Genomic DNA, 24,688 nt, shown 5'->3' on the forward strand with positions numbered 1-24,688 from the left:
CTCTGAGATGACGGCCTGAAAGCCTCTGGGTGTGTATGTGTGTGTTTGTGTGTGTAAATGGCTGTGTGTGTAATCAGCAGAGCTCTCACCTCGGCAGTAGGAGCCAGTGTATCATACACACTGCCTCCAGTCTTGTCTGCTCTTATCAAATAATTGTAGGAGAAAAACTCATTAGAAATGCTTGAGAGATTACGACTTTTTCTTCTGTCCTCCAACATTTGTCAGGGAAAGCTTGCTGCAAGGGGGCTACCAAGAAACTACAGGTATTTGTAAGGAGCACCTGCCCATAAAATACTGAAAGGATTCCATGAACCGTGGCATAAGAATATAGCTTGGCTTCATAAATACAAGATTCAGATACAGTAATAACACGAATAAAATTGGTCATTACTGATTTGGATTGCTGTCATATGTCAAAACTAGGTTCAGCGCTAATTCAGTCAGTTTACCTGTTAATGCCTTTTGAAGTTATAATATAAAAGATTTGTGTTTTAGTTGAATTGGATGCACCTGTTCTTACAAAGTGTGTTTTACTATGCTGCCCAAAATCCCTGTCTGAAACTGGGACATGAGACAAGTATCAAACACTTGCTGCAAAACATGCTCTGCACAGCTACAGTCAGAAATACAGCCGCACCATCTGCACTGAGAAGGTTTGTCACATTTATGTTTTTACATGGATGAATCAATTATTGTTCTTCCATTGTGGTGAAAGGCGCGAGCAGATTTTCTCACTGCAGCGAGGCATAGTAAAAAGACTTTCATAGCATAACAACGGCTTTTCATGTTCCTTCTTCTGTTCCTTCGTCTTTCACTACTTTTCTAGTAACTAATGGCCGACATGAATCGGCAGAAATGACTGCTTTGCTCCTAATGTAAAGAAAAAGTTGAAACTAAATTTAGCTTATCATCTTATCAGAACTGCCTTCATCAAATAGGCCCAATTACAAACCGTAAGGCAGTTGGATTCATGTGTGTGTTTGTGTGTAATGTGAATCCTGGAGTGGCAGATTCCACCAGCAGCAATAAAAACTACTATCATAGGGAGGTACTTATTTTATGTACTGTATTAAATACAGTACAGCCAAAGCTGACCATAAACATGCAAAATGAAAATAACAGTAAATTATTATTTTATTTATTCATTACTGTTGCCCACTGTTTTTCCTAACAGTATGTTTTTAGTATTCTGTTTTTAATTTAGCATTTGTTTTGTGGTTCCTGTGAGACCTGGCTGATATAATTTGCTATTGGGATTAATGAAATACATCTGTCCGTCCATCTTAAATCCTAAGGATGGTAACTTTACTGTGGTGAGAAATCCAACCATGAAAATCCACAGTTGTGGGCAGAGCAATTATGTTTGTTTACTGTTGGTGCTTCCAGTCTGTTTCCTTGTTCTGTTGTTAATTCTTACAACTATACAAGCTGTTGTCACTCGACAGCCAAATTAATAAAAAATCACCACGGAAAACATCACAGCAAAATAAAATTAAAAATGGACTTTTGATTTGAAGAGCAGCGAATTAATGCGTAGTGTGTGCCCACATTGCTGCTGACTAATCTTCGCTCTCCATCTGAACTATTACTGTGCTGCATAGCGTAGTGTAAATTCTAAGCTGTACAATGCTGCCTGTGCAGCACACTATTTTCGCTTTATTTTTAAGGCACATCATTTCTCTGAGTGAGACAGAGGGGAACAGAGAGAGGACAGACTCAGTTGGTTTGGCTCACAGAGTCAGTATTAGTATTCATAGTCATAGAGAGGTTTTATGGCCGTATTTTTCTTTTTATGTTCTCTGGGCCTGTGTGGCAGACAGCCCGGCCCCACCCTCTCATATCTCTTTCTTTGCTTGCTCCCTCTCTTGCTGTTACCCTTTCCCCTCCTCTCTATCTCATGCACATATGCATCTACACACACACACACACAGGTCAGAGGGGAAGGGATGAGAAGGGATGAGGAGAGCTTTCTGGCTGCATCAAAGTTTAAAGACGGATTGCTGCCATTTCCACGGCGGAGTCTTTGCAGGGACACCACAACAGCTTTAACCTTCTAATGGGCACAGTTATCTCAGAAGGATGAAAATAAGAGCCAGTGCCATTTGCATTGGCTTTCTTCTATCTTGCTGACTAATTTGTTTTCCGTAATGTATTCCTCTGAACAAAATCTCTACTCACCAGCCTGCATGGGTAGGCTCAGATACTGTAAAAAAAAAAAAAAAAAAAAAAAAAAAAGGTTGTCTTTAATTTTTACCTGCACCTCTCTTCATCATAATGACTGAGATAGCGATTACTGATTTATAAGGCAGGTGTTTTTTATTGTCTCGCTTGAAGCAAGATTAACTAAAGCAGAGTGAATTGAATTTAATGTGAAAATTACATTGAACCAGACTGAAATCGCTTTAGTTGCATTGGAAGGATGTTAATTGAGAGAGGCAGGCAGACAGACAGATACAGGCAGAGAGATGTAACAGCTCTGGCATGAATGAAAAGGGCAAGTCAGGAGGATTGCAATATCATTTTCCAATCAGCCTCTCGGTTCTCAAATCCTTCACTTTCACTTTGTTTTTCCTCTGCCAATTAAGACAATAAGAGTGAAATTCCCCTGTTCAGTAAACCCTCTAGTGTACGATGCATTTCACAGTCAGTGGTATCTCGACTTTTTGTAAAAAAGAAAAGAATCTATAAAAAAATAATCTTCTTGCAATAGCATTGTACGTTTAATCACATTTAGGTCGCTGTAATAGTCACAAGTAAATTATAAAATCACAGACTACGAAGTGAACAAAATGTGGCGGCTTCTACATAATATCACTTTAAATGGCTTTGGTTCCATTTACATTCATTACACAACATTTAAATTTTACACATTACATCTAAAGTGCTTTATATCTTGGCTCTACATTATATCCATGAACTACTTACCAAGCTGCACACAGTCTGAGGTCCTCATGCAGGAACCCGTGCGCTGTTCCTGTGTCGAAGTGTAAAATTTAATGGGGCCGAACCTTTTCTGCCGGCACTTCCTTTCTGGAACGGCCTGATAAAACTGTATTTTCTGTTAAATTTCCTTTTAAAGGTACGATTTAACATCAGATGGGAAGATTTATGTTGTTTGTTAAACATAAGACTACAGCCGGCAGTCATTTAGCTTAGCTTAGCACAACCACAGCTAGCCTGGCTCTGTCCAAAGTGATGATCATTTTGTGCTGATAGTACTTTATGTATAGACTCATACACACACACACACACACATTATGAAGGCAAACACTAGAGAAGCGTATCTTATTCCCCAGAAGAAAAGGTTTTGGATCCTTCCTGTCACTTCTCATGCAGGTTCATGGCCCTGCATTTGTTCCTCTGGTCCCCATCTGTCTGAGCATTTCCTTTTGTAGACTAACCTGACAGTATCTGAGTAAAGCTCTCCCTCTGTCTCCCCCTGAGGCGTCTGCGTCCACAGAGACACAAAGGAAGAGACAACACACATTTGACCTGTTACAATACTAAAAAGCCGATTTGAAAATATGCCTACTGATTCCATTTTCCAAACCGTTTCCTCATTTCTGCACAGTCCTCAAGTGTCCCCTGGCCATCTGGAATAGAAAGCGCCTTATTTGCCCACCGTGCCTGTTGACAAAGCTTTTTTTTATTTTTTCACCAGTGGGCAGTGTTTGTCTGCGAGTTTTTGCGGAGGCAGCAGTTTGAGTTTTTTCCTCTGCGGGCCCCGGTGGGGAGGGCAGGGCTATGACACTATTAGTCACCTCTGACACAGCACAGCCTCTGCCTGTAGACCAGATGGAAAGAAAGTGTAAATGAGAGATCTCAAGGTGGGAGAGCGGACAGGCCACTGACCAGCCTTAAGGTTGTCCGAGACCCGGTCTACATGCAACTTAGAAGACCTTAGAGTCCTCGCTCGCTCTTATCCTGTGATTCTGTTCACATACCCGCATCAAGTGAAACTATTGATCTCTGAATCACAGTGCAGAAATGCCACATCCACTCAGTTCTTTGTTTTTCTTTTTAAAATCTCACAAATCAAAGCAGATTATGATAGATCGCTCGCACTGTGTTGAACAGAAGCAGTGGTCACTGTCAGCTGCAGTGACTTAACATTACTTAGACTGTTGTGATTGAATTTTAGACCTAATCCTGTCTGCTATCAGTGTTCAGGTACCATGTCTGGGTGTCTGCTCAGTGGGAGTGGAGTCTCGGAGAGCGTTTTTTTGTGTGTGTGTGTGTGTGTGTGTGTGTGTGTGTGTCTGGAGCAAGAGGAGGGGTGTGGAGTGGGCACTGCAGCCATATCTGCCTGGCTGCCTCCCTCTCTCCTTATCTCTGTGTTTGTACACTGTGTGCCAAGATCCAATCAATAGCCACTCCAGCCGTGGAGAGAGGAGAAGGTCAGCAGCCACACTGGAAGAGCCAAGCCAGGCAAGCTGACGGGAACACATCAGCGGCCAGGCATGTTTCCACTGGGCCGAACAGGATGAGATGAGGAGACGCAGCAGATTTTTTTGGTGTTAATGAGAGATCCCATGATTTCTGCCTCTCAAAGACCCACAACACTGTAAAATCACTCCAATTAAAATCGGTGTTTTATTACATTAGGGAAGCAAAACGCTTGCAGCAAAAATTGGCTCTTTGTTGTATCAGAATCCCTCGACACGTAACAGGAGGTAGTTTGGGCGTGAAACTAGGACTATTGTAATAAAATGAGCATTGTCTAGTGTGGAGAGACAGTTTGCAATGTTACATCACCTGGACAAGATAAATGTACAGCGTCTTTTAGAGCCGTGCTTGAGTCTAACTTAACCTAATAGTAATAAACAATAATAAAACAAATCCACTTTTTAAAAAATGAGTTGACGCACGAGACGCAGCACAGTTCTGCCTTTTAGATGACTGACACCATTTATATCTTCTTAACAAGGACTCTGCACATTACTTTGTCATCAAGTAATATAACAGCATCTATTGTGACAAATTGCCAGATTTAATTACAGAGACTAATTAATGCCAACTTTCTCTAAAGCTGAGTCTGAGAGCTGAGTTCTTGACACAGGAGCTATTTTGTGAATGGCTCTGTGATTGCTTTGTAATGAAGAGAGCCCTCCATCTACTGACTGCCTTCTTCAAAGGCCAACACCTGAATAGCCAATCAGCACTTTATCATGTGGATGAGGTGATTCTGAATTTGTGAAGCCACATGGTAGATGTGACCGTCCACTTTGTGTTCAGCGATGAAAGTCCCAGGCTGGATTGGTGTGAATGAGGCTCAACCTTACAGGCAAACCATAAAATAACGTGTTCACGCATGTAGACAGAGACAGATGGAGTCAGGCAGATGATTAGAAACGTTGGCTATTTATTCCCCCCAGACGCAGATAGTTCTGTTGTTTCGTTACCATATATTCAAGACAGACACGAGCACTTCAGCGGTGGAGCAAGCTGGCACCACTCAAGTAAGCAAACTGCTTTTCCCCGAGCTGAGAGGTAAACAGCTCATGATAACAGAGTCTTTTCCTTTAGTGGCAGACTGTTCAGGAATGCATTAGCTGTGGCCTAAACATCAAAAAGAGAAAAAAAGAAAACGGCATTTTAAAAAGGAAAATGCAAAAGAAAAAGACAAGGCACAGAGCTGTATCAACGAGTCATAATTTAATTTTCGCTCCCCGTTTTTTTTTTTTTCTACTGGAAGCGAGTTCTGACGAAGTTTCTCTTGTGTTTGTCTCCTGCCTGGTGTTAACTTTATGGGTTCTTGCATTACCTCTTTGGCATTTTGTTTCCCTGTTTATGCATAATTTGTTCTCTGCTGGCCTCAGGAAGTTTCTCATTTTCCTTGGCAGCAGCTAACAGGTATCTGGATGAAAGAGCTAGACTTGTTATCGTCTAATAATATGTTAATCACTGCCTACAGCACCTCAGTATCATAACTCTGAAGAAATTCCCCAAAGATGGAAAGGTCATCATCGTATCATTGCAGGTTTCTTGGCAACAACTCTTGTTTTTCTGCTGCTTTCTATTTGGCTTCATTAGTGAGTGACCCTTTTTCTATCAGACGCTTCAGACCAACGTGACGGTATCTGTAGTCAACTTCAGGAATCTGAGAGAAAGGTTGAGCCGTGGCTGTCTCTTGGCCCAGAGAGCTGAATAGGAAGGCTGGTCCAGAGGGAGCGGACGATAAGCAGGTTTATGATCTATGTCCTTATGTTATAGTGCTGTATGGCCTCTTATCTCCAACCAATGGTTCCCCCGGGATACTGGATGCTTTATTACGCATCCCCAGCCCTGGATCTGTGGCGATCAAGTGCACAGTAATGAGGAAAGGTGTTGAGGATTGGGAGTAGGTGGGTTAGAGTGTTAGGCATTGTTGTTACTGCAGATTATGTGTCTGTGCTGGTGACGTGTTCAACTTTAGTTTCACACAGTGCAGGATAACGTGTGTGGAGAAATATGGGCGGCAAATAGATTAAAGTATCAAAGGGGACACTCTGAATCAGATGGTGTGATGTTCCATGCGGCGCTGACCCCTTGTTGATCCTTATTATAATGTTGGCACAAAAGCACACAGATTTTGGGTCACTCAGACAGAGATAATATTTATCTTGGAAATTGGAACGTATTCACACCTTAATAGCTTAGCTCACTGTCTCTGTGTTTCTTTTCTCCCCCTCTGTCTCTTCTCTCCAGTCTTTTAATGATTGAAAATTAAGCTAATGCAAAGTCGTCTGAAAAGGTTGTCGTCTACAGGCCGACGACTCCGTGAACTGAAGTTCTGTGGTTGGTGGGTAGTTGATGACCTGCTTTTTAAAATTAAAGAGGAAGAAGAATGTCATCTAGGCAGCAGATAGCAGACACATCTCTATCTCTCTGCCTTTTCTTTTGTCTTCCATGCCTCCCACCTCTTTGATTTCTGAGGTAAATCTGTAGCCGTCCTTGTTTACAGTCATCCGTTTCTACCTGCATGAATTGTCCCAGTGGATATTCACCCTGACGGCTTCCTACATGACTCAGGATGGAGCACTGAGCAGGAAGCACTCACTCTGTCTCATTTGGGTGTCAGGACTCAGTTCCCCAGGGGGACACAAGGAGGGGGGAAAAAAAACAGATAGCATTCAAGGCATTTAATAAATCAGTATACACCTTTCTGACAGTGTAATTGCTTTCCATTGCCTGGCTCAAATTTACCAGCAAGCGGGAAAAAGAAGGCAAAGAGGTTAGAAGACAAGAGAAAGAAAAAGACAGGGAGAGGAGAGTAATGCAGAGCAGGCTGTACAGTAGATCATTTGTTCGGTGGGAAAGAATGAAAATTAATGAAAAGAGAGTTGCTCGCCCTCCAAAGGCAGCCAAGCTTGAAATTCACTTTGAGGGAAACTTAATTTGTTGTAAATGGGCAAAAAACATATTACTGCGCAGCGCGTAGAGGGGGCTGCGCTGTGTGTCCGTCTGCTGCGTCTGTTTGTCGGCATGTGTTTGTGGCAGATGAGGACGCTATGCTCTGAATAGCTCAGCTGAGAGGAGAGAAACACAGGAGCCTGTTAATAACTCCAGTAACAGCATTCTCTTTCTACTTGACTGCTCTCCAGCTCTCCCTTCTAGCACGTCTGAATACAACTCCAGGATGTGGAGAAGTTGTCAAAAGTTACTTGCCAGGAGTAAAGTTTGGCCCGTTCACTTAAGGTGTGTGTGTGTATGTTTACATACGAGTCTGAGCGAACTGGGTGAATCCCAGTTCCACTAATTGCGTCCACATTTCCCTCACTTGCATCTTCTCTGCCCACAGAAGATACAGGAGGAGACGTGAGGTGTCGTTTCCTCTGACACTTAACGTGCAGTGTCCAATCACAAGCCGATTTCTGATAAAGGGGCCCACCAGTCCAGTTCTTAAGTCTGTCTTAAAACAGTATTGTCATACCTCATATTTGTGTGTTATATATTAGGAGAGGGATTTTGGATGCTTTAGTTGGCTATGAACAGATCAACATCTGCAAGGAGAGCAAATTATTTTTGCACTGAACGATCATAGACTGAAATTGCATTGTCACGCATTTTTGAACGTAGAAACTGGCGGGACGAATGTAAGGGTGCATAATCAAGCTAGGTCGAGTTTAAAAATAGTAAATATGGATGATGTTGCTAGTGTGAATAACATACCTCTGCATATGAGACACCACAGCCTTCAGGAGCCTGGCAACAAGCGAGGATGAGCAGAGATAACAGTCAGAAGCAAAAACGTGTGTTGTGGGGTGTGATGCTGAGTTGTGATTAGAACCAGCAGAGAACTGGGAAGGTGCGAGTAAACAACCTTAACTCACGACGCCTAATGCTATGCTGTTTCATGTCAGGCAGCGTGAAAACTAGTCGTGATTATAATATATTAGCCACAACAGAGGATCACCTGGCTAGGTGTGTCTGTTTTTTATCACTCCACGTAACTCCACACTACACTGGTGTTCTCCACAGGGGAGAGAGAGGGCGGCTGTGCTATAGTTAGCTGTGCCAATGCTCCACTTGTTACATGGCAGCGAGTGCAGGGAAACCTGTTTAAATGGAGTGCAGGTGGCATATGAAACAGCGGGTATCACACAGCAGCAGGTGGTAGAGATGCTGTGGAAACTATAATTTAATCTTTTCACAGTTTTTAAAATTTTGATAGACACCGCACAAGCGCTTTTATGATTTGGGTTATGCAAATATAAGTCATGCAAAATATGTTTTTATTAGTCAGAATTGTTCATAATGTTTCTGGTGCATGTTGTATTCACATGGTGCCCAGGGCCATCCATTTAGTTTGACATAAGGAGTGTGTGCCAGCTTAAAATGAAGTGGAAACCACGCCCAAATGGCTCAGACCAGGTTTTGGAGTCCACTGAGAGGAAGGACAGTTTCCTGATCACTGCTCGCTGCTGAAAAAATGCAAAATAAAACTAGCAGAAAAATCAGCTGAGACTTGCCTACCACCTATACTGCATATTGTGCTGCAGGGAAACCAACACCTTCACAGTGTAATGTACACTCAGGTGCTAGTTTATGAGGTAGTGCTATCTGAAACTAAAGCAGTCTAACACAATGGCACTGTATCATCATTTTGAAGGGTGTATCATACAAATAGGTGTTTGTTATTTTTGCCTGTTGGTAATCATCATTCACTAAATGTTCCAGCTGATTGTAATCTCATGAAAGGTACAAAAAATATTTATATTTTTTAGCTTCATTTTTTCTAAGTGATTGCATTTGTGCTGTAGTAAACAGCCTCATATTACTGAGCCCACATGCAACCAAATGGGCTGCAAGCTGATCACACCCCATATGTTTAGTTAGAAACTGGAACGGAGAGCGAAGGATGACTAACAGGTCATGATTAAACAGCACGACTTCAGAAGTGCTGCAGTTTTATCCTTGCCCTCAACTGTAAACCTGTAAACCGCTTCAGTTTCCTTTTGCTAAGAATTCTCTATGAAACAGGCCATTCCAGCCCCTCTACTGCATGAGAAGGTATGAACGCTCCAAGCATGTATCAGGTCTAGTGCAGTACATTGACTACGTGGCTTTGTTGGAGCACTTAGGCATGAGATGTTTAATTACTCTCTAGGCAGAAAACGGCAGGGAATGTCAATGAACTGAACAATTGTAGGATAAAATCATTTCATGTGGTATTTCCAGCCCTGTTGAGGCCCCGTTTTCACTCTCTCCAGTCTAACGGCCTCTCACCCATCCTTGGGCAAGGGTTCTGACTCCTCACCCTCCCCCAGGCTCAGCCCCTCTGACTCAGGCCAGCAGCTCAGCACGCCTGAGGCGCCTGGAGACACCCGATAACAAACAGCTCTAACCAAGCCGCTGGTCTCCCCACGCCTACACAGGCATTTACCCACCACAAACAAACACCTTGCTCTTATTCAAGACAGGTCTCCCCCCCAACCCCCTCTCTCACCGTCCCACTCCCCAGTTGCACAAAATACATTTTCTTTTCTCTTTTATTCTGTGCGGTTTTTTTTTGTTTTTTTTTTTTAACCCAATGCGAGAAAAAAAGATGAAGGAAGTGACGGGTCCCATTTTTCCTTCACTTTTCTATTCTCTCTCACCTCCCGTTTTCTTGCTCTCCCACTGCTGCCCAGCTCCAGCCAGTGTTTGTGTGTGGGTGAGTGTGTGTTTCTCCCCCATGGTTGAACGTCAGCCTAAGTGTGAGCGAGATGGATGCCTGAGTCCCTTTCTCTCTCCTAAGGCGCCATGTCTCTCCTCTCTCTACTCTCGAGCTTGTCTGCACCTGCATATTGTGATATAGTGCCTCTGTTCAGCCAGTCGATTGCCTTTAACAGGACTGGGGCACACCGGCCAAATTGAAAGGGATTGTGGCCTGCTTTTCATCAGAGTCACAGCAGAACAGGGTGCAGGGTCCATAGGGCACAAAGGGGCATGAAGGAGGTTTGTGGGGGTCCCTTCTTTTTCTGTTGTACCTTTTTCCCTCAGAATTTCTCCCTCGTGTTGTACTCTCTCCCTCTCTTTTTGCGTCTCATTGTTTGATGCCATCTTATAGCTGTGGAAACATTTTGTGGGAAATGAGTATTCTATTTCCCATCAATCCATTTCTCCATTTCCATGCAGGAGTTCGTATTGATAGCGAGGGAGAAAGAAAAATCAGCAGCGGCGTGAAAGAAAAATGTCTCCATTTTCTGTTTGTTTGCCTCCTACTTTTGAATCATGCCATGTATGTGAGCCTTTTCTTTTCAAGTTCGCATCTTCAGTTCTTTTGTGGAAGACAGAATTTGAAAGGACCCGTCTCTCTAGTGTGAAATTCCTCTGTATCCGCTTTAATGAGTAAGCAACACTTACTGTACATATACTCGCAGCTTGTTATGTCAGTGGATTGGCAGACAGACACACAAATATGCAGCCATGCTAGGCAAAGAATAGCTGAGAAACTTAAGCTCATTCAAATACAAATACAGACACTCTTAACGTTATTAATGGAGCTGAAACAAATTAACCACAAATCCATTAATACCGTCAGAGCATTACTGATTAGGCCTGAAAGAATCAATAACTTGAAGTTCCTAGTGGTGTTCCTAGAATGAATGTATTCTGCATACATTTGGTTTTGCACATTTCTTATTCAGACAATGTTACGTCATCAGTTCATAACTTATTACAACACAACATGGGCATTAAGAATCTCAGCTCCAATTACAGTCTTAACAAATCACATCAGCGTCTACTAATGTGAGCTAATTAAGTCAGTGTTCAAGGAAAGCATTCTTAAAAAGTTAGGAGCACGAGAAGACACATTTCTGACAAACAAGTCAAAACAATCTATTGTTTACTTCAGCCTGTTTGTCAATTATGAAGGATGGATGCATTCACACAGCTGCTTAGGATAACGGATTGACAATACCCAGACAGATTACTGGTGCCAGTTAAACAGGCTGGTGCCTGCATGCAAAGTTGTAAGGGAAAGGTTTGACTCCGGTGAATGATGACTTCAAATAGCAGCGGATGTGTGGATGAGTGATGGAGACGAGACTCTTTGCCTCCTCCCTCCCTCCTTTTTCCTCCTCCTTCCCTGGTTGCTGTGGAAACAGGCGGGGAGATTTGAGGTTCCTGAGACATATTGTTCCCCTGAAGTTGTTAAACTTTAGAGCCCACATGACACTCTCACCGGGACACGTGAGAGCATCAAAAGAGACGCCATGCACACAAGCACACGCATGCTCACAGTGACACACACATGTACATCGAGACACACACACACACACACACACGGGTAGGGTCTTGAGAGAAATCTGCCTTGTATTTAGTGTCCTGACCTCAATGTTCAGTGCCTTTTCTCTATTGACTTAAGGAATAGTGAAGGGAAAAGGAGGAGCAGGGGTGAGAGGGGACAATAGAGTACACTTAAAAAGGCAGTAACCTTTTTCTGCTTGCCGCGTGTCCGATAGAGACTCCCCATAGAGAGTGCCTTTGTGGAGCTGTCAAACTGCATCTCTATGAATTCAGAGTGACGCACGAGAGATACATAACGCCTTGTCTAGGGCTCCTCCAATGTCCATCTCCTTTCATTCATGGATCAATAGTTGTCTGTATTTTGGATTCCTCCTTCTTCTTCTTCTCCTTTCTCTCTACTTCCCCCCATTCATCTTTGACAGGGCAGGCTTAAATGTCTGCTTTAACTAGCTGCTCACAACCCTCCTCAAAACACATTTACATACACATCAATCATGCTGTCAGAGGTAAAGGCATGACGCCGTGTAAAAACTAGAATTGGATTATGGCCTTGTCTCATCCCTGACACTGACTGCCTGGCTGGCTGACTGACTAGACTGTTGATGCATAGGTTAAACAGCTTGAATTGTTATTGGCTGGTGTTTTTCCCATAGTGCTTAGTGTTCACTGCGTGTATGTTTCAGTGTGCCTTACTCAAACAAACCCCTTTGCCTTGTATCTAACTTTGAATCACGATAATGATCATTTGAGCAGCCGGTTGTGCTGTAAGGCGCAAGGATTCTGCCAAACAGTGATAATTCACCCTTAAGGTGAAACTACACTGGCATAAGTGTATCAGCGATGATTCAGGCTGAACCCCTGCCTGAACGTGATTGGACGTTACTAGTCAGCTGGTACCCAAGCAGCTGAGCAGCTAATGCAAACGCGACCTGCCAGGTTCCATTTCCAGCTGTGGAAATGTCCAACTATTCATATTAGCATGTTCTGATCCGGTCCCACCAACATCCACTAAGCAGCCTGTTGATCAGGTACACGTACTGTAGCTAAAACTGATCCAGTCTAGATTACAGCTCTGCAATAAATATCCTTCTTCCATTACAAAAAAAAGTTTTTACTAAAACTGTTGATTCACCTGTGGGATTTTGGACGATGTCATTTGTGGTGCTGTTGAACTTCCACTGCATTATACAGTGGAAGGTTTCTGGACTTGTATAAATGGCACAGACGGAAACATTTAACCACCTGTCGTTCTGATACAACACAGTTTAAAAGCACCACGAGCTACATCCTCCATAATGATTGTACAGCTGAATCAGCACCTCTGCAAAACAATACCTGAACATTATCACCTTCATGAATGTTTTTATTGCAGGACTGTTGTATCAGAGTGCAAACGTGTTATGTAGGTGACAAATGAGTGTGCATCATTGATCAGCAGAGGTGGGAAGTAACGAAGTACAAATACTTTGTTACTGTACTTAAGTAGATTTTTCAGCGATCTGTACTTTGAGTATTTATTTTCCTGACGACGTTTTACTTTTGCTCCCTTTCACTTAAACACAAATATCAGTACTTTCTACTCCTTATGTTATTAAAACGGGCTTGTTTCTTTTTCAACCTCCACAGTTGACGACACGACGTAAAAGACGTAAGTCGAGTCAGTACTTCTACTTTTACCAGTTTTCTCACACAAGTATCTGTACTAATACTTAGGTATAGAATGTGAGTACTTTTGCCACCTCTGTTGATCTCAGTGCCTTCAAACAGCGTTTCAAATAACTGATCAAAGATGATTCCTATGACTGTTTTCTGATCTACCAGCACTGTGGTTAGGCTTCGGTGGAGTTTCGGCATGAATAATTGCTGTAGTGGTTAAAAAAAAAAAAACATTTTCAGGTCGGTAAAAAATGTGTCTCCCATAAGAAAACTTTGCTGATCAAACTGTTCACCCCAGGTTTTCCATCATTAATAATGCTACTTCCACCTTTTGCTTTTCACACAAGAGGGGAAGGACCTTTTCTTATGAATATGAATAAATTACCGTTGCTGTTATCTAGGACTCTAGTACAATAGGAACCTCCACATTGGTTAATAAGGAAAAGGACAAATTAACCAGCAGTTTGTGAACCAGCAAAATAAAAATTTAACAAAAAATTTTTAAAGGTCTTCTGAAGTTAAGTTCAAACGATGGAGCCTGAGGTGAAGGGCGAGGAAAGTAAGGAGATGGAGGAATAGGATGATGCAGGACTCTCTCTGTGGCCAGGGCTCGTAGACAGCAGCATGTATCACTGGGCCCATCATCACGGCTCATTTGAGTGTTTGATCCTAGGAAAGGCACTCACTCTTTGACGCAGAGCTCATACTACCCAGGGGTGGCGTCTCCGTAGCTTATATTGGCAAACACAGTATGGTGAAAAAGAGGAAGTTTAACCCCTAAAGAATTGCCATCTGCTGGTGTATAGCCCCATACTCCCTGCATCAGACGCTGATAATTAACAAAAACCACGGCGTACTGTAAATCTTATTTTTGCCCTAATGTGTGGGCAGGGTGAAAAACAGTGCAGGAACTCCAGCGTGTTAATTAGAGTGTATTTATGGCAATTAAAGCTTCTGCTGTTGCGGCCTGGGAGAGACCAACTGAAAGAATTCTTAATGTCCCACCCTGAGATATGCAACGTTTAACACTTGCTGCTGTGAATACCAACATTATCCTCAGTTTAAACCATATCTTTAAACAACTGTGGCTGTTTCTGGATCTAGATCTGTTTTCTGGATGTACTGCTGTGCTGCTTTTACTCTCCAATAGCAGACTGAGAGTCAGTAACATGGCGTCATACAAAGTTGGTGGTTTTACACTGTTGTGACAGTTAAATGTGATGATCTCCCCCATGTTTTCACTCTGTTCACCACATTATGGGACCGTCTCAAGACGGGGGGGTTTGACCACGAATATTTCACTATCCAATTACCAGGTGAAATTGGCTGTTTAATTTTACAGCCTCAATGAAGGCGCTCTATCAGAATGATGGCCATTCAGTTAGCCTCCTAACACCACCCCAGGCAGAGTGCTCATCTGAGAAAAGTTTGTGTGTGTGTGTGTGTGCGCGCACGCACACGTTCTCAAAGTGCACTGACAAAAGCGCAGAAGAAATATAAATCAAGGAAGGTGATGATAACTTTGGCGTCGACACTGTGATTCATCGTTTTGCCTCCACACTGACTGTTTTCATTCTAGCCAGCAGCAGGCTGCAACTAAGAGGTTTTCTACCAAGATATAATTGTTTAGGAGTAATGAGCTGGAAAAAAAGGACAGAGAAAAGGGGAAAAGAAAGAAAGAGAGAGAGAGAGAGAGCAAGAGAAAGCTTGGAGACATTAGAGAGAAAGACAAAACACACTACAGTAAACATGACTGACAAAACAAGCTGCAGTCTGGAAGCATGCATTGTAATTACGGCCTCACTCCTTCTAGTAGCTCCTTCTGTCTGTGTGGTCTGCCGACAGTAATAATGGTCTTCTCTTACATCTGCAGTAGACACACATCTCAAACATCCTCATATGCTCGTGTGTGTGTGTGTGTGTGTGTGTGTCAGCATACCATATTCGTTTCACACGTTTTTTAATCTGGATCACTCCTTAGCACTATGTTGGAGTGTGTTTGTGTAAATTAGATGGCTTCAACATGACTTTGAGGGTGAGCAAGGGCAAGGGAGAGTTAGTAGGTTGGCCAGATAACATTGATTTTGTTGAAGACTGAGGGAAGAGGAATACACAGCAAGAGGGGCGGGGGCAGGAGCAGGCTGTCTGCAAGACATCAAACTTTCCACCCGTCCTCAGATCAAAATTACCACCTTAGATGGGAATGAGAATTTTAATTAGAACTTGGGGCTATCTCATCTCAGAGAGTGTGTGGAGCAAAAAGACTAATTCCCACCACACACTTCCACATCCCCCACCCCTACCTTCACAGGCCACTTTGTCCGTTATTTAATAGGCTCTTTGTTATCTATCTACTCGGGTTTGCCAGGTACTTAGAGCCCCTCCATTGGAATATTAGGTATTCTGATGAGGCAGGCAGCTGTATGCTCTACGCAGATGGTGCCTGCTGTAATCAGCACTCTCAAAAGAACAGCTCTCGTATCTCCCCCAAACTTATCCTTTTTATGATTACAAAACACAGAGCCGCAAATTGTTATGAACAAGATAGATATATTTACTGGCAGCATAAAATACAGTGGCACCCAACAATTCATTCCCTTTCAGGTTGATTCCTGTAGCTGAGTGCACTCTCTTAGATGAGGACATTTGGTAACAGGGATCATGAATAGAATTCAAATTTACCCTTTCCAAATAGAGTATTATATGAACGAATCGGTAGAAATGGAGACCTTGTAGAAATGATGCTCAGTTTGTTTGTCAGGGCGGTCACAGACGGAGCCATAACCTTAGGATAACCTGGGCTGTGGTGGATAAAATCAATTGGTTAAGAAACAAATTACCAATACCGATCTAAACACAACCACAAAACACTTAGCTTTGTTAATGACCGAGCCAAAACATCTAAAGTGGAAACAGAATCGATACTGCCTTTGACAGGAGATGTGAAAATGATGCAGCTTGCATTTTCTATCCAGATTTAATTTACACCTCATAATCACAATGCAGTTGCTGTCCCTCTGCAAATGGAAACACTGTCTGTGAGCCTCTGTTAGTATAATAACAAATTACAGAACCTGAATGATTTAAGCAGGAAATCTGAGGCACGTGAGCCATTATAGCATTGCTATATACTGGAGCTGTGTGTTGATTAAACAAGGATAGTACATGCAGAGTATTTCTAACAGTTTGAGTGCATTTGAGTGTTTCCAGCATTATGGAGAAAAGGGCAGTAAGCGTTGTCAGGTGTAGGCTGGGACCTTATCAATGAAGCGGCTCAGTCGGTAATTAGTCCTATAATCACCTCCCTAATTCAACCACTGCTCAGCACCTCACCCATCTTGCTGCTCCACTCCCACTCCTCTCTCCTCCTCCTCTCTGCTTTTTCCTTCTTCCCTCGCTCTTCTCATACGTTTCGCCTTCTCTCATTCAGCTTTATCCCTTTCTCCCCACACTCCTCTCTTCTTCCAGCCCAACCACTCCGTCCTTCACCCGTGTAAACCTCAAGTTAAATGAGTGAATTCTTCTCATTAGTAGTGCATTCGGCCAGTGCGCCTGGAGGGAGACAAGGTGATCTTAGTGCTGAACAGCTCAGCAGAGCTCTGAGGGGTTAATGAGCCAGTTTAGGAGTGATGTTTAATACCGCACTGTTAGTCCATGTGTGGCGTGGCAGTTTATATTTTCCTTCACTTGTGCACGACGTGCGTACAGTTGGCGCAAGTGGGAATTTCCTCGCGCACACACACACACGAAGTTGCAAGAATTTAATGATGTTAATGACTTTATTTTACCAGCACTTCTGCAAACAAAGTTAAGAAATTCTTGAAAGAGTGAATAAATTACTTAACTTATTAAAACCAAAAGAGAATTCCTAAATTACCTCTATCCACTCCACTTCACAGAACTTCTTCAGGGCGGCCCATTCCCAGCAGTCCTCAGTCAGTGTATACAAAATATCATATTCATTTTTAATTTTGTGATTCCTTCTCTTTCGAGCTTTTCTGAAGGATTTAGGATTAGTTTGCAGTAATGTCACAGTGCTTGAGGAATGCTTAAATGCACAGACCCGATGAGGTATAAGATGCTTTTTTTCCATCCTTACAGTCAAACTTTGTCGTGCACAAAGCAAAAAGAGCTGCACTGACAGTGTAAACAAGCTACACTACATTACCACAGAGGAGATAAGATGCTAAAAACTGAGCTCTGCCAGGGCAAGGCAAATGTCTTATAACATGTGGTGATAGTTTTATCAAACTCCCAAACCCCAGTTTTACGTAATCACGACTATTAGTATCCAAATATAACAAATATAACTAAAACAACACAAAATCATGTTTATTATCTCACACTGTTAGATTGTCAAAGTATAGCCATAGAGATTTAAATAGTGCTCATCATCTGCCTCTGAAAGCCTATTGGGATCGCTGTATATTGTCATTGTGTTTAAGATGCTGCAGTTTGTGTTTCCCAGATCAACTAGACTGGACTCTCCTTCTAGTCTAGTCTCCTTCCAGCCCATCATGTACATCATGTCTGTGATTCCACTGCTTTTGAGGGGAAGAGCAGCCGATTTGATTTGCCCCGATAAGATCTTTTTTAGTTAGGTATGAATTCAAGCTGCCATATGTATCCAGCAGTAATATGTAAAAAAATATACCGTGTATTACGGTATTTTTAGGAGCTGTTAATGGATAAGACAGATGCTACTCTGTATGTGTGTGCATTTGTAATTATTTATGCTGCAAAGAAATCAGGAGGAAGTACTGTACAGCAGTCTGTGTTTGTGTATGATTGCCAAAAAAGGCCTGGGGAGGTGTACTGTTAGTGCAGACAGACACACTCAGACCGTAACACAGTCGGCATGGGGCCTGTTGGCATCTAGCCTTTCTTGCACTGTTCTGTAATGTGATTTGTCGTGACTATTGATACCCCAAAACGCTCCACTCTCCCCCCTTAACCCTCTCGTTAGCCCGCACCGAACCCACTTCACCCCCACTTCCAATTTCCAACACTAACCCAATTAGCATCTCGTCAATAATGCTCAGCATTTCATTTTGCTGCTTTAATTAACAAATTCAATTTGCTCGAAACTGCTGTGAAAACAAATTAAAAGCACGGCAAATTAAAAGCCCTCAGTTCCAGCGGATATAGCTAAGGTGATTACAGATGCGTCAAACGACTGTTTTCTTGTTTGTTTTATCTCAGGAGAGGAAAAGAGACTCCTGAGAAGGTCGGGGGGGTGGGGGGGTGCGACCTTGACTGAGGTGCCTGGGCAGTGTAAGATCTGTAACTGCAGGGGCGGGGAAACTCGGCCTGGCAAGATAATGGTAGAGGAGAGGGGCTGTTGGCAAGGTTGGTGTTAGAGCAACCTTTGCCACAGGGAGGCACCACTACCCATTAACAACAACAGAGTGTAGATACACCACTCCAACACATGTACAGTGAATACTTATATTTAAGTCTTCTCCAGAAAAGCTTTGTTTAGTTGGCACTCATGTCTCATTTTCAGCTAGTAGAACAAAGAATCCAACAAAATGGATGGAGTCTTTAGAAAAGGATGAATGATATTTAAAACTTTAATCTACAGTAGGTCAACCTCGTCATCAGTCAGCCTTAGAAAGACCATGACCCTGTCACCAGTTCACTGTTTGTCCTTCCTAACACAACTTAACACAGCGTTTGGTTGGTACTAACCGGTGCAGACTGGCAACACCCAACAAACCCTGCACTATGCTGATATAGTCCATATAAAACTCTGTATAAAAGCCAGAAACTAAGCTTTCTCTGCACAGGCTTGTGTAAAAGGTTAATGGGGCCACTTGGTTGTCAACAGTACAGACCACAAATTTTATCTCTTCCCAACAGGGGAAACCACCAACCATCAAGAATGTATGATTATATAGTGTCATGGCTGTGCAGTCAAAAAATGTCGTTATAATGGCAGTCAATGGGGCAAAAACATCTGGACCCTCATGGGTTCAGGCATGGTCACCAGGAGGGACTGCCCAACTGACATGCCCTCCATTGTGGAGTAGGTGGCCAAGATGTTTTCCCCAGGTGGGAAACCTCCTGAGAGGTAACTGAAGTAGTGAAAAGGTTCCACAATGTACCAGGTGAATGAGATTTGGCCTGAAGTGCTGAAGCCTCATGGCTCCAGTGTGGCACGAAGGCTGGGGTTTTAGGTTGAGAGTAGTTTGCTACTCAACGGGTTGAGTGGTGTGCAGTAATTTTCAATTTTATTATTTAATAGTTTTCAAGATTGTCTGTATGTAACTGAGCTACTGTGACCAAGGAATTTCCCTTGTGGACCAATAAAGTTTATCTAATCTAATCTAATCTAATGCAGACACTCTAACAGGTTTTCATAATGAAACACGATCTGAGCCTCGAAGTGAAGTTCTCCAGTAACCAATAGCTTTACTGTCCAGCCCCCCCCCCCCGTGCAGTCACAACCCCTAAATAGTGACTAAAAGAACAAGAGCATGCGAACAAGCAGCAGAACAGATCGAGAGAAGATATTTAGAGGCTCCTTTGAGGAGCCATTTGAGACAGTTCATCCACCTGAACAGGAAACCACTAGAAAGCCTCAGATTGAGAGTTTAGAGAGAGTCAACTTTATTGTCAAGGCAAGTTAGCAGTGCAATATGAACATATATACAGATATACAGTAAAAGGATATAAATAAAAGCTAGATATATATATATATATATATATATATATATGAATGTGCAAAAATAAGAAATATCCAGGAATTATATGTAGATGAATGTCCAGTATATGCAATAGTATGAATCTTTATAGCTGGATGTATTTCTGGGTATATCCAAGGAGAAAAAGACCTGGGGCAGGCAGAGTACATGGATGGGTTAACCTGGCCAGGGAATCTGTTGTGAGCCCCAGGAGAATCGAGTCAATGGTCTGTAGAGAAGAATGTCTCTAATTAGACCTCATACCAGATAAGTCGTAAAACACGGGTCTAGAGACAGATTTCGTTCAACAAGTTAAGCTAAGAGTGTGACAATATCCTGTAATGTCCAAAAAATGGCAGTAGTTATATTATTATGATATTAGTCATTACATGGAAATTTTACAGTGTGCTGCATTTATGTTGTGGGTACACTCTCGTTTTTGCGATTGCTACCTATCTTCATCCTGTCTGCCTGCTTTTCTCGTCTAAATGAACTGTGAGCTTGGTTGTTTGGCGCCTTGGGAAACACACAGGCCTAAAGATTCCCAGCAGTCAGCAGAAAGGCAGGCTGCGTATTAGATCTCATTCTGGCTTCTATCCCTGTCGTGCTGTATTCCTACACAGGCGGGTTATATGGGAGTAGATCAGACATGATCCACAACAGCGCCACTCAATCTCTTGACCAACCCTGTTGACGGAAACACACGTGCTCACGCTGTTAACGGAAGAGGCCATACGTCACGTGTCTGAGATGGTCAGTGTAGCTTTGCTTAGCTATGATGTTGACTAGATTTTTAGGTTACAAGTCACTGGCATTAACAGCAGGCTGACGAACTTACCGTTCAGCCTAACGTTCACTCGTCGCTGCATTTGACTTTCCTCTCGTGACTTTGTCCTGATCAGATGAGTGTCCTCTGATTGTAGTCCTGCCCTGCCTTCTTTTCATTTTGTTTCATTTCATATCCACTCTCTTCTTGCTTTTCATCCTCCATATTTTTTCTCAGCTCTCTACTCTCGATCTAAGCTGTGATTAGAAGCTACCAGACACCAAGCAGTGCATCCATCTGGTCCTCTCATCAACATCTGGAGAGGGTGCTGGCTGTTTTGACATGGGGAAGACACACGCATATCTCTGGCATATTGCAGTTTAGATGTGAGTGTGTGCGTGTGCTTGTTTGTTTGCTTGCGTTTTTGTTTCAGTGCATCTCCCTCAAACTATTTTTACCCTCCCTTTCTCTCCTCCACTAGCAGCTAATTATTGTCCCGCTTAATTACCAGCAGCACAGCAGTCCAGCTTGCTTCAGCTTTAAAGAACTATTCAGCACTCCATTCCGATACCTGATTGAACTCAGCTAAATGGAAAAGTTGTGCTGAAGAAAACGCTTTAGTCACACAACATTTTGTTTCATTTCTTTTCTAATATGTCTCCCACTGTCTGGTTGCTTGAAGATAACAGACATTTGAATTTGTTTGGGGGGATATCATAAAAAAATAAAAATAACAATTTGAAATGGAAAAAGGCAACAAAACACGAGTGGAGAATTGTTTCACAGCTTGCACACATACACATTCACCACTCTTGGATCCATAAAGACAATAAAGCAATAGGAACATACATGCCTCCTGACCTTCAGCACCAATTAGGCCCCGAGGAGAGATGGGTGAACTTTTCAACCTACCATCTTGTCTATTCATAGTCCAATAGGGTTGGACTGAAGAGCGGGAGATCAGCATGTCAGTGTTTTACCTCGATGTTGTGCAGGAGCACAAGTTTCAGTTTCATTGGAAAACTTTAGTCCTTTGTTGACGTCTCTGAAAGGAACCTCAAGTCTCATATGGAAGAATCTCGGTTCCATTTTCCATCTCTCACAGATGATTGAAAACCCCTAACAGAAAATAGCGATTATACAGCACTATAACACCAAGGTGGATTTCCACTATACTACTATTTCCTAAAGATAAAACTTTTTAACACACAACAGCGAAGCCCACACGCTGTAATATCATGTGTGGCTGCTGTCCTTAACTAGGATGAAGGGCAATGTGGTTTCTGTCTGTTTTTCTGATCTTTTCTGATTCAGGAAAGTCTCCATTCATGCATTTGTTCCACAGACAATACACTAACATGGGCTAAAACATATGGATTAGTTTTCCTTACGTCATTCCGTGTAAAAAATAAAGAAGCTCTAGTACAACCAACCTCGCAGACTTACCAACAGTAACAGATATGTTGAGTATGACATGTTTTAAATGAGTAATGTTCTCCCACGTTAATCTGACCCATTGATGCTGCAGGAGCCAGGCCTTGATCTCTGCTCAGTTGTGCTGCAGCGTTACCATAAGTGTGGATCTGCTACTGGCAGGACATTGATTCAGTGTTCTTTGGTAAATACCAGGTCAGTACACCTGCACTCCATCAGGCAGGGGTCAATCACAGCCCAATGGGGAAATGATGATAGGACAGAGTCCTTCTCTGTGTGTGTGTGTGTGTGTGTGTGTGTGTGTGTGTGTGTGTGTGTGTGTGTGTGTGTGTGTGTGTGTGTGTGTGTGTGTGTGTGTGTGTGTGTGTGTGTGTGTGTGTGTGTGTGTGTGTGTGTGTGTGTGTTGAGCTATCAAGAATTCTATCAGTGTCCTCAAGTCATTGATTGATTCTCAGTGTCAAGACGCTGTCATTGATTCTTTGCCAGGTCATAGAGGAAACTCTTGGCTCAGCAGGGGCTCTAAGGTTACCCACTTGTGCATGCACACACACACACTCACACACGCACAAATGCACAGTCAACAATTAGTTTAAAAATTTTGTTCTTTGGTCATAGATATGGTGAACAGGAGATATGACAACTTTTCAAAGTAGAAGGTAAAGAGAGCACCAACAGTCAAGTCTAGAAGGCTGACCAGGGAGACACAGGTCTTCTTCTGGAGCCAGACCTGATAGTTGACCACACCTGTGACTTCATGGTTCATGGTCCACTTTGACAGCGATGAGACTCTGTCCTTTTAGAGTTTGCCATGGTCAGAGACACAGGACAGTTGGATAGCAGTGTGGAGATCCTCACAAGTCTCTAGCTGGGAACCAATGTGATGGACTTTGTCCACCGAGAGAAACTCTTCTCAGGTTGACTGGATTTTGCTTGTTCCTATGTGCCAAGCAGCAGTCTTCAGGACTCTTTGAGGGGGTCAGTGATTGTTTGGAAACCCTACCATGTTTGGAGAATACTTCAGGCCCCTACCATCAGGGTTGTTTTAGAAAGGTAAACAGAGAACTGTCAGTAAAAGAGAGAGTCCGTAAGGACTTGGGCAGCCAAAGGATATCTTCACTCCCTTGAGTGCTGCTGGTAGCTCACAAGTACTGTGACAGATTTGTGATGTGGAGAAGATGAGAAGAAAGAGAGCTAGGACAGTCCCCTAAGGAGCACCACCATTCGATATATGCAGTCCTGGTCACATTTTGCAGGCACTGTGGTTTGAGAAAGTCACTGGTCTGGGACACTAGTTCACTTTGTTTGTAAAGGGCCACATGGTGATATGGTGCCACACAGAAAGAAGGTTCTGGGTTCGAACCTGAACCTGGAATCTTTCTGTTTGGTGTTTGCATGTTCTCCCCATGCCTGTGAGTGTTTTCTCCAGTTACTCCAACATCCTCACACAGTCCAAAGACCTGCAGGTTGGGGTTAGGTTAACTGGTAACTAAATTCCCCGTAGGTGTGAATGTGAGTCCTGTGATAGACTGCTCTGTCAGGATCCGTCCAGGGTGTACCCCGCCTCTCACCCAGTGTCAGCTGGGATTGGCTCCAGCCCCCCGCAACTGTGCATGTGCCAGGTTAAGTAGTAGATATGGATGGCTGTATCGGGGGGCACCACCCAGATCCGATCTGCACAGACCTTGAGCACTCTGAAACCCACACTGTCACTGTTGAGTTGCTTTTTCACCTGTTTTTATGCAACAAATAGTCCAGGCTACAGGCTGATACGTGCCCTGGAGGAGAGGGAGGCAGAGTCTTGAGCTGGAGATGTGCTGGGCACCTATGCGATCAAGCCTGAGGCAAATCTGCTGCAAAACAAATTCAGCATACTGGCTCACTTTAGGTCCACATTAGACCTCCTGCTTTGTATGCCATGTACTGAGGGATGTTTTTCATGTTCCCCTCTGTATATGACTCACATTCCCTTGTCTCCCAGCATGAAAGTCCCTGTTAGGGATAAAGCAGGACTTTCAGTCCCACATTCTCATGGCAGGTACATTTTTTTTTTTTTTTTTTTTGTCAACACAAATATTATGTACATTAACTCTGTTTTGCAACCCAGTGCATCACAAAGCACGTACCAGGCAATAGCTACTATGCAGAGGACCTTACACAGCATCTCCATGTATTACTTTTTCTTTAGCTGCAACATATCTACAGCCTGCTTGTTCTCCAGTTGTCTGTCACAGGGGGGTAATGCACTAGCTTGAATATTGATAACACACCCATATAAATGAGGCCACACCCAAGGCCACCCTGGTCTTAGAGTGTTGGTTTTAAGGGCACATTGTACTGGATAGCGTACACTCGCATTGATTCCAATGTGACAGTGTGATTAATTTAAAAGAAATAATGAGATGTGTTTTGCATACAGCCTAGACCCATGGGG

General features: G+C 42.9%; 1 protein-coding gene across 1 annotated transcript in view; it reads left to right on the top strand.

The window, feature by feature from the left end:
* Positions 1-24,688, top strand: part of agbl4 (AGBL carboxypeptidase 4) — a 231,753-nt gene that overhangs the window by 118,670 nt on the left and 88,395 nt on the right. The window lies entirely within an intron of this gene.

Source organism: Mastacembelus armatus, chromosome 4 (assembly GCF_900324485.2).
Source record: "Mastacembelus armatus chromosome 4, fMasArm1.2, whole genome shotgun sequence".
NCBI lineage: Eukaryota > Metazoa > Chordata > Actinopteri > Synbranchiformes > Mastacembelidae > Mastacembelus > Mastacembelus armatus.